This window comes from Pteropus vampyrus, unplaced genomic scaffold, assembly GCF_000151845.1.
Source record: "Pteropus vampyrus isolate Shadow unplaced genomic scaffold, Pvam_2.0 Scaffold44, whole genome shotgun sequence".
In the NCBI taxonomy this organism is placed as follows: Eukaryota; Metazoa; Chordata; class Mammalia; order Chiroptera; family Pteropodidae; genus Pteropus; species Pteropus vampyrus.
In genome coordinates, this window is record NW_011888825.1 from 8,188,841 (window position 1) to 8,199,611 (window position 10,771).

Genomic DNA, 10,771 nt, shown 5'->3' on the forward strand with positions numbered 1-10,771 from the left:
CTAATGTATGTTACACCATGGCAACCCCAGAACATATACCACCTTGACTGGACTTCACAGACACAGGGTGACAGATGGACAACTAGAAGGATGGTGGGAACCACAGCACTCCTCATTACCTTTTTATTTCTCATCTGTCTCCCCACTAGATGTAAACTCCTTGTGGGCAGGATATCGTTACCTAAAACAGTTCCTGGCCCAGAGTAAGTGCTCAATACATATCTGATGAAGGGAAAGGATGCATCAATCACTGACATCGATCACGGCCAAGATGAATGACCTGCTTGGGTCCCCCCTACCTGGGTTGCTCCTCAAGCGGCTCTCAGAGAACTCAGAGATGGCTCCGGCTGTTGAAGTCTTTTTCAGTCGAACTACACCAGAAGCAATGGTACTTCCTGGTTTGTTGAGCATGTCCTCACTACTGGCCCTCTTGAGCTAAGAAAGAGGTAGAGGGAAAGAGAGAGGATGAAGAGATACATTTTCAATAAAGAGTGCTATAAACCAAGAAAACGTCTGAGCTGGACCACTTGTTCAGTGGTTAAGAAGCAATAATGGTACTTTGAGGAGCATGATAGTGCAAAGTGGACAAAAGCAAAGCTAGACAGACCTATGTGTATCATTTACAGGTCTAGTATGATCTTCTATTATTGTTTCAAAGAATATTATAAGATTATAGGTGAATATTACCCATCCTGTCACACTTCAAATAATGAAGTTTTTAAAGCTCTGCTTTCCTAGTTAAAAACAAGTTTTTTAAAAGCTTAAAATGTATTTTAATAAGTTAATGCTGCATGAGTGCTCCATTTCTCAGCAAAACTCCAAAGGTATCAGGAACAGACCAAACATTGTACACCAATAAAAAATGTGCAGTATAACTACCTAAGATAGGCAAGGCTAAGAGCTTCAGCGTACAGCAACCCTGTTCCCAAGATTGTACTAGGCCTACCAAGAAAAGCTATGAACAGCAACATCAGACACAAAAGAGCCATTCCTGGGTTGTCTTTAACCTAAGAAAAAGATGGAGACAGGTTAACACAAGATCTAAAAAAAAATTTTTTTAAGAATGGAAGCTAAAGAAAAAAGCACAAAAGGCAGGGCAGAGCAATGCAGAAAAAATTCAAGGATAACAAAATTAACTTAAAATATATGTCTAGAGGAAGTAAAGAGAAGAAATATCTACCATGTGCTCAACACCGAGCACTCTATATGATCTCATAGAGCCAATATGTTCTAAAGGAAGAAAGGAATATTTTTGGAGGCCAGAAGAACACTGTTAATGGATGGCAGAAAAAAAGCAGAACCCCCTTAATCCTTTTCTGCTTCCTTCTCTGTCATGAAAGGGGAGAACAAACATCTGTTGAAAGGAATTGAAGTCTAAGAGGTTAACCCCTAAATGATCTTACATTTCTAGTCCAGATAAATTATATTCAAGGTTAATGAGAAAAACCACAAATAAGTTCTCTCAACCTTTGTAAGTCTTCCCTTAAAGAATATTGCTGAAGAGGAATAGTTCTACAAGACTGGAAACAGGGAGATGCCCTGAGCCATCATGAATATATCCAATATCTGGAGAAGACAGTATGAAAAAGCCTTCAAATCAACAGAGACATGGAGCAGGCAGCTCCTGCTCCCCACCCTGGCTGAGGGCCCAAAGGCCCTGCGCTGCACTGCTCCACTGGCTTCAGGGTCATTTACTGAGGATTAGGAGTTTAAAGATTTGTACAAATAAAACAAAAATTTTCCACTTTTGCATCATTTAAATTTCATGGTACTACACCCTGGATGGCTTTAAAGAGAAAAGAAATGCCGACGCCAAGTGTCAGTGAGGTGGCAGGACAATCGGAACTCTCATGCTCTCCTGGGGGGTGTAAACTGGTACGTCCACGTTGGAAAATTGGCAATATCTACTAAAGCTGAATGTTTGCACCCTATGATTCTGCAATCCTACTCCTAGATCTATACCCAAGAGAAGTGAGTACACAGGTTCATCAAAAGAATGTTCTCAGCAGCTTTATTTATAACAGCCAAAAATAGAACCACCCAAATGTTCTTCAACAGGAGATGGGATAAATTAAATAGTGGTAGAGTATACAATAGAAACTAAATGCAATTAAAAAGAAGAGAATTACAAATACACTAATAATTGGATGGATCTCACATTATCCTAAGTGAAAGAAACCAGACACAAAAGGATATACACTGCCAGATTCCATTTATATGAAGTTAAGAGCTGGCAAAACTAAATGATGGTCAATAAATTTAATTAAAAAAAAAATAAATTGTCTACTGCCATGCTACCCTGAATAAGCTCGATTCTGTCTGATCTTGGAAGCTAAGCAGGGTTGGGACTGGTTAGTATGCGGATGGGAGACCACCTAGGAAGACCAGGTGATGTAGGCGTAAAAAATTTTTAAAAATAACAATAAAAAAATAAGGGATTGTAAGCTGACAAGGTCCTTGCAATCTGTGAGGTCAACGAAGGGTTGCCTCGCCTAAAAAAATAAATAAATATAAAATAAAGTGATAAGAAAAGAAAAAAGCAAACCATGGTGATAAAAATCAAGATAGCAGTTACCTCTAGGGGAAAGAAACTTCTGGGGTGCTGGAATGTTGTACATCTTAACCAGGTAGTGGTTAAGCAGATATAAACGTGTAAAAATTCAATGAGCTGTACAGCTGAATCTAAGATTAATGTGCTTTATATTTTTAATTTTTTATTGTTAAGTATGCTATGCCTCAATTACAAAGAAGAAGGAAATGGGGATGGGGTTATAATTTAGGCAGCCTTGGTTCCACCCTTGCAAATGCTAGTCTACTTTCCCCCCATTTTTCCCTATTGTTATTTAAATCTTTATTGTGATAAAATATACATAAAATTTATCATTTTAATCATTTTAAGTGTGTAGTTCAGTAGCATTAAGTACATTCACAATGTTGTGCAAGCCTCGCCATAATTCATCTCTAGAACTTTTTCATCATCCAAAACTGAAACTCTACTCATTAAATAATAATCCCTCATAGCCTACTTTCTAAGAGAGGGAAGATGGTACAAGTCTTAATATTAGGCAAGCAACCCTGGTCAAGATCTTTAAACAAATTCTTATTATTTAATTAATTAATTAATTAAAATTAGTTTCAAGTATGCAGTACATTGGTTAGACATCTATATAGTTCATAAAACAATCCCCTCAATTGCTCCCTCCTGCCCCTGACCCTCCACCTAGCCAACGTATTAATGCTAAAAACAAATTCTTAATTTAAAAAACAAATAGCTAACACTGAAAGGATGATTTGCATGCACTTCCAATTACTAAATTTTCTGGCCAACAGCACAGACCCCTATTTTAACAAGAGGAGTAAATATGACCCTCAGGTTGACACAGATATCACTCAATTGCCCTTACAGGGACTCCATAACTGTTTTTATGTTTCAGAGAACAAGGGTTCCTGTACCCAAGCTTTCCAGCCTCTCAAATTATCCATCAGGTCACAAGTGTAATGTTTTTCATACTAAATGACAATAGTTCATGAAGTCAGCAAACTTTTCTGAACAACAAAAAAATATTATTCACTCTGCCTAGAAGCATGCCCAGGTCACCAAAAAAAAAAAAAAAAATCAATTCTGATTTTAGATTTTGAGAATTCCCCAGATAACACCTCAAAAAAAAAAAAATGATATGCACATGGTTCTGCTTTCTTCTACCTGATTCTCCTACTTTACTAAAGTCAGTAAGTCTAACACAAGAAGAGCAAATCAGCAAACTGTACATCAAAGGCCCAGGTGCAAAGGCTCAATCTGCAAACCAGAACAGGGAATCCAACAAATGAGAGGACAGCTGGGGCCAGAGGGGTAAAGTTGCCTCTGCAATCCCACCACAGCCTCCACCTATTTGGTGCCTGGGTAGAGTTTGCCCCCACCCCCTCCTCCATAAGAGGTTGGTTCTCAGTCAAATTGACAGGCAGAGGCAGCAGAAGACAGGAGGACAGGAGTCGGCAAGCAGTGGGAAGACTTCCCACTTCATGTTCCCAGTCTGTAATATAAACAGATCTGATCCTTTCCTCACTAGGCAAAGGGATAATTAAGATGTACTACAGGCCAAGAGTGTGCAATCTCCTTACCACTCAGCATGAGGAGTCTAGGTAGCACTTCATTTCCCTTGTACTTTCCACAAAGAATTCCATTTGAGAAAGATTTATTGCTTAGAAGCTTTTTCAGCAAGCAGGACATAAAGTTGAAAAACCAATTCTCCCTGTCCTCCTAAGCAAACAGCTGAAGCTACTCTTACTCTATCACTAGTTTTTGGATGCAATATCAGATTCAAAAAGCTCCTAGTCTCAGTTACTAATTCTCATTCTTTCTCTATTCATGGCTGCATTTTTGGCTTTGTTTCTTGGTCATTGAATGCAGCTTCGGCATCACTTGAGATTTCTGGTTTGTTACAGAAGATCCCTAAGAAGGTATGTGTGTCGGTGTTGCTTTGATATTTTTAGTAAGTATTTTCACTAACTGTTTCACTGATATTTAAGATGCCAAACACCTGCACATGAAAGCTTACAAAACGGAAAAGTTTAAATAGCTCACAGATTAAAGTAACTAAGAAATTCTTCTCAATTCCACAAAGATAGTGGAGGAAATCCAAAACCCTCAAATCATCACACATAACATAAGCCAGTCTTTAAAAGTAGATGACATGTCGTGGTTGCAGTAGTTCTTAAACTTGAGTGCATCAGAATTCTTGGAGGGTCTATTAAAATGCAGACTGCTGCCTATACCCCAAACCCCTACCTGCCCACTACCACCACCACATTTCTTATTCCCTAGGTCTAGAGGCCTGAGAATTTGCATTTCTAGCACATTCACAGGCAATGTTGATGCTGCTGGTCTGGGGACCACACTTTGAGAACCAATGGTTTAGAGCAGCACTGTTGATGGAAATAAAATATGAGCAGCATATATAATTTTATACTGTTTACTACTCACATTATGAAAGTAAAACAGGTAAAATTTTAAGAATATACTTTCTTAACCTAATGCATTCAAAATATCATCAATGTAAAAAATATCAATGAGGTATTTTACATTTTTTTTTGTATTTTACACTTAAAGCACTTCTCAATTTTGACTAGCCACACTCGAAGGGCTTGTTTGCAACACATGGCTAGTGGGTCCGGCGCTAGGCAGTGCAGGTTTAGAGCTCTCCCTCAGAATGATTACAAACACTGACGGGGTCTGCAAGACTTTTATAGAACATGCCTAAACTATAAGACTATAAGACTCTGCTTTCTGGGTAAGGAGAGGGGGGCCCTGACCCAGATAGGAGACTGGGTAGGATCGATACATGACTCATGCTCAGCCAAGCAGACCTTTCCCAATTTTTTTGCTTCATTTTTTTAAATAAAGCAAATCAGAAATAAGTAAAGCAGCAGCCAAGCCTTCCAAGGGAAGTGAGAGGCTTAGGCATGATGGCACCCACGCTTCATACACACACACAGAAGAAGGCTAGATGTCAGTAGGTGACATAGAAGCAGGGGCAAGCAGAGATAAACAACAGAAAGAGAGAGTCCCAGGTATTCCAGTCCCTGGTCCCAGCCACTCTGAGCTCCAGTCTTGTACCTTTGCCCTGCCCACAGTGACATGGGAACCTTAGGATCTGTTCAGCATATTTCTTTTCTGCTGAAGCTAGCTCAAGCCGATATTGTTATTTGATACCAAGAAAGTCCTGACTAATAAGCTTTGGCCTATAAATGGCTAGAATGAAGTAGCTTGCCTGTGTCAGAGCACTGCCTGCTCTCCTTTCCTGTGCTGGGCTTGACTAGCACAAGGAAGATTTATCCCCATCCCATCTGGGCTCCTGTTGCACCTTGTTCTTTCACTGCTCCTTCAGATTGGGTCGGTATTTAAAGCAGGGTATTTTGTTCTACCTTGGTGGATTTGTTTGTTTTCCTATTTTTGACCAGTTGAAATATATCTATCCATCCCATATGTATCCATTTACTACAAAGCAAATACAGTAAGATGTTCACTGTGTAATTCGACTTCCCTGTATGCTTGCAGATTTTCATAGTAAAACACTGGGGAAATAATTGACTTGCTTTTCTGTCCATCACCATTTCCTCTTCCTCTTCTGTTCTCTGGATTTTTAGTCTTCTTCTTCTACCCACAAATGAAGATGGACATGAGAGAATAGTCAAAGCAGAGGAACATGATGAACTAGAAAGGTGCAGCCATGGCGCAGCTCTTTCTTCCACTCCTTCCCTCCAGCCCTATCATCCTCTTTCATAGAGTTAGGCCTGGAGGTCCCAAGAATCAGAAATAAGAGCAGAAAGTCTCTAACATGATATTTACTTTTCCCTTGACATTTTCTCTGTGGAACAAGTTTCCCAAATGCTTACCTATCAATTGCAGAAGCGACTAACTCTTCATTATCCTCAGGGAACACTCCTGAGCTTTAGACCTTTTTGTAAAAACAGTGCTTTGAAAAATATTTTAACATGTCCCCTACTGGTCTGTTATTGGGGAAATTTATGTATTCATTTAAAATTTAAATTAAAGATGTCTCCCAAATCTGTTATAGGTCAAATATAATTAAAACAAAAATCACGGAAGTCATGGTCTACTCCAGGATAATAAAATAATAAACAAACTTATGTGTAGGATAGTTTTTCCACATTTCCTTTCATCTCAGAGTTCAGGACAGCTACGTAACTTGCCTGAGGTTTCACAGCTAGAAGGGGAAGAACCAGGATCCCCACTCAGCCTGGTCTGACCCACTCCAAGCGCACGCTCTTCGTGTTCCAATATCTTGTCATACTGCCATGCCTGGAAGAGCCGGTGGACTTGGGTGTTCAGTAAATCCTGAGTGCCTGCCAGGTAGCAGGTGCTTTTGTAAGCATGAGGGACAGAGCTGTGCAACAAACAATAAAGTCCTCATGGAACTTACATTCTAGCCACAGGGAGACAGACACTAACCAAGCAGGTATATGTGATGGTAGTAAGAGCAGGGAAGGAAAATAAGGCAGGGTGAGGACGATAAATGGAGGCCGAGGGGCCCTTTACAAGAGTGGTCAGGAATGACGTCTGATAGGGTGACATTTCAGCATATGCTTGAAGGAGAAGTGGCAGACATGCAGAATGGGGAGGAATACTCCAGGCAGAGGGAAGAGCAAACATGCTGCCATAAGCCTGCACTTGGCTCATTGGAGGGACAGTGCCACCAAGCACCAGGAGACCCTGTGGCCAAAGCTCAGGGAGCCAGCGCGGAGAGAAGGGCGATGATGTCTGAGAGGGAATGGAGCTGGATCTCCAGGGCATCAATGGCCATTCAAGGACTTTGCTTTCTACTCTGAGTGAATGCGGACAGCCCCTAGAAGGTTTTAGGCAGAAAAGTAACATGATACATGTTAAAATGACCACTCTAGTATCTGTTGAGAATGGAATGTAGGGTGCAAAGACAAAAGCACAGAGATCATTTGGGAAGTCCATGCAAGGAAGGTGGTAGCATGACCCATGTAGTCTCGGGGGAGGCAGTGGAAGTTGCTTGGAGCTGACTTCTATTTTTAAAGTAGAAGTGATGGCATCTTGCTGATGGACTATGGGACATGAGAAAAGAAGTGTTCAAGGATGAAGCCTTGGGATCTGACCTGAGAGACCAAAAGAATAGACTTGATATTGACTCAAATGGAAAGATTCAGGAGGAGCAGATTTAGGGGGAGTGAGACTCAGCTGGGAAGGAATCAAGATTCAGTTTTGGCCGTTACATTCGAGGTACCTTTTAGGCATTTAGGAGGCAATGTCGCAAAGGCAGTTGGAGGGGCCCTGGTCAGGACACAAATTTGCACGTTATGCACATATGGTATTCATGAGAATGGACACCATCACCTAGAACAGTCGCTTTCAACAGGGACAATGCTGTTCCTCAGAGAGTGTGCTGGAAATTCATGGGGACATTGTCAGTTGTCATCATGATTGGAGGTGCTACTGATATTTAATAGGTGGGAGGACAAAGAACCTATATGTCCTCTGATGAATGTGACGAAAGAATGGCATAAAGAATTGTCCCATATCCCACACAATTTTCACATAATCCACAGACATTTACATGGGTGGAACACTTTATTATTATCTGAGCCTAGAGCATCCCTTCATTTTACATAAAAAACAATGTACCTCTTGCATAGCTTTAAGATACACTGAACTTTCCAAGAATAACAAGGGAAGACTGCAGTTTGGTTCAGAAATTTACCAAGAGTGTTCAACATCACTCTGTCAATATCCTTCATGGTATTTGAGTCATAGACACAACCACCATGAATCAGTCCACATCGTAGCTGTCATATCCACAGTGTTCTAAGGAGCATCTTAGATCCTTCAGCATGGTCACGTTGAGGCATACACAGATGGAAATGTGGATTATTTAAGTATAAGATATTTTCCTTTTATAGGTAGTGTGTATAGGTAGTTACACTATCTCTGATTTCATCTCAGTGTAGTAAAGGAGGTGTTGAGTGTGGCATAGCTAGAAAAGAGCTGAGGCTCAAGGACTGTGCCCTGTGCTCGCCCAGTGTTAGAAAGCCAGGGCAGGAGAAGGGGCCAGCAGTGGAGATTCCAAGGTGCTGCCCAGGAGGGAGGAGACAGGCACTCCCAGACGCAGGGCCTAACCAATAGTGTTAACTCTGCTGACTGTCAGATAAGATGAGAGTGGAGAATTGACCCCCATCTAGTGGGGAGCTGGGGCAAAACTCTGACTGGAGAGTCCACATAATCCAGGGCAGGGGATCGGAATTACTATTAAACATTTTGCAGATTTCATTTCTTAACCCCAGGAGATCCTACTATACCACCTTTGCTCTGTTCTTTTAGGTCAAGATATGCTGGTTCCCCTGGGACCTTCCTTAGAGCCTCTGTGCCAGCCCTGAGAGGCCACTAGCTTTGCTTACTGCCCATTTCAGTCCTCCTGAGCAGGGACACTGGACACCCAGCTGCCTTGCCCAGTGCGCTTCAGTCTATACCTTGCTGAGCCGGGACTCAAAAGCCAGTGAGGTTGAAGATTTAGAACTCTTCATGCCAGAAGAAGCTGTGGGGAGGGGCCGTGCTCGGTCGATCCCATGGCTCCCTGCTTTGGTGACTGGACTCCAGGGCTTGGCTGCACTCCTCATGTTTGTCAAGTGGGTCTATTTTTCTGTAGAAGAGAAGAGAAAAACATGTATGTCCACAACTTGAGGCTGCTGAGAGACATCACAGAGTGTTACCCCCATATTCCACGTTCAGCATTGTTACCATAGAGAACTAGCACTTATAATTGGTCTGCAAATAGAGTTCTGGTCCCAAGATAATACCTTTGCACTAGACTAATTTTTACAACTTCACAACAGCTGTTACCAAACTATGAAAACATATGTTCTAACACTACTTTTCAGCAAATGATGGCTTCTTAATAGTCAGGGACACCTAACACCTAATAGTATTACTATTTACCCATATACTATGTATATATTTCCCCATATAAAATAAGTCATCTTGAGTCAAGACATACTATGTCCATAAGCCTTGCAGGTTTAGGACTGACAATGGAACAACCTACCTAATTTTTAATAGGTATCAATGAATTACTTGAAAAGTAGATTTTATAGAAGCACAGCTTCTTTTCTTCTTTTGGACAAAAATAGATATCATTTAAAATTAACAGAGCATATTTTAATCGGGTCAGACCTGACATTATTGGACAGAGTTACTGCCCTAACTAAAATATGTCATGAAAGCAAAATTGTTCAAAGTAGCGGAATACAGTTAAAGACCTACAGGGGAAATCCACATATGAAGATGTGGAGGGCAGCCTGACTCCTACAATCAGCAATCAGCATTGTTATTCCTGAGTGAAGTGGCCAGCCATCTCTTAATCCCTCTGAGCCTGATTTTTCCATCAGTAGCAAAATGGCAGTGGATTAAATGCCTCTAGGGTCTCATCCAGATCCAATTCTAACTCTGTCTGTCCCCATGGACTCTTATGACCAAGAATATGAGACAGATTACCAAAACCACAGATAATGCTCCATCCTTCACAGAAACAAATGGAAAAACATACTTTAAGAAACACCAATACGTGACAGGTAATTCCAGTGACCACATACACAAAACCTGGGGGTCTAAGTAACTGCCCCTGGGGGATGGTGGCTGATGTTAAGCAGCCCTGGGCCTCCTTCCTTATCACATCATCCTAGTACGTCCCCAGTACATCCCCAGTACGCTCTATTAGCAACCTATGAGAAAAACGACAGACGTCCTCCCCAGACTAGCTCAGGCTGTGACCTCCTCCTGTTCTTGTCTCCTTTTCTCGGCCAGAGGAGACCATTTCAACTGACAGTCAGCCAAGGCCACCCAGTTCCTATTTCTACTTAAAATGATTGGCTGGACAGTCCTGGAATGCATTCCGCAGCACTGCTCTCCTAGCGGCCGTGTGAATGTGGCTGCAGGAAAAAATAATTCTTTAAAGACTTTGCAGTTTGTTTTCTATAGTGTTTCTGAGAAAAATGATTCATGATTTCAGTCATATGATTGGTTCAGAACCTTATTAGTCTCAGTTTGGTTCCAGGCATCATGATAATTTTTTAAATTCTGTATTAAAAAAAACAATTTACTTCTAGTATATTTTTCTGATGTTTAGCACCAATTGTTTTTCTTTCTTGACTCACAATTTTTAATGCTGGTTTCTACAGCGACAATGAAAGAATTCCTAGGCTAAAACCTATAGAGTAACTAATTTTATTAGGACTC

General features: G+C 41.0%; 1 long non-coding RNA gene across 1 annotated transcript in view; it reads right to left on the minus strand.

The window, feature by feature from the left end:
- Positions 1-301: 301 nt before the first annotated feature.
- Positions 302-10,771, minus strand: part of LOC105291306 — a 90,143-nt gene continuing 79,673 nt past the window's right edge. Inside the window, exons 2-3 of the long non-coding RNA XR_002780001.1 lie at positions 9,010-9,179; positions 302-435 (exon numbers count right to left, since the gene is read on the minus strand). This is a non-coding gene — a long non-coding RNA (uncharacterized LOC105291306). The remainder of the gene's footprint in view (positions 436-9,009; positions 9,180-10,771) is intronic.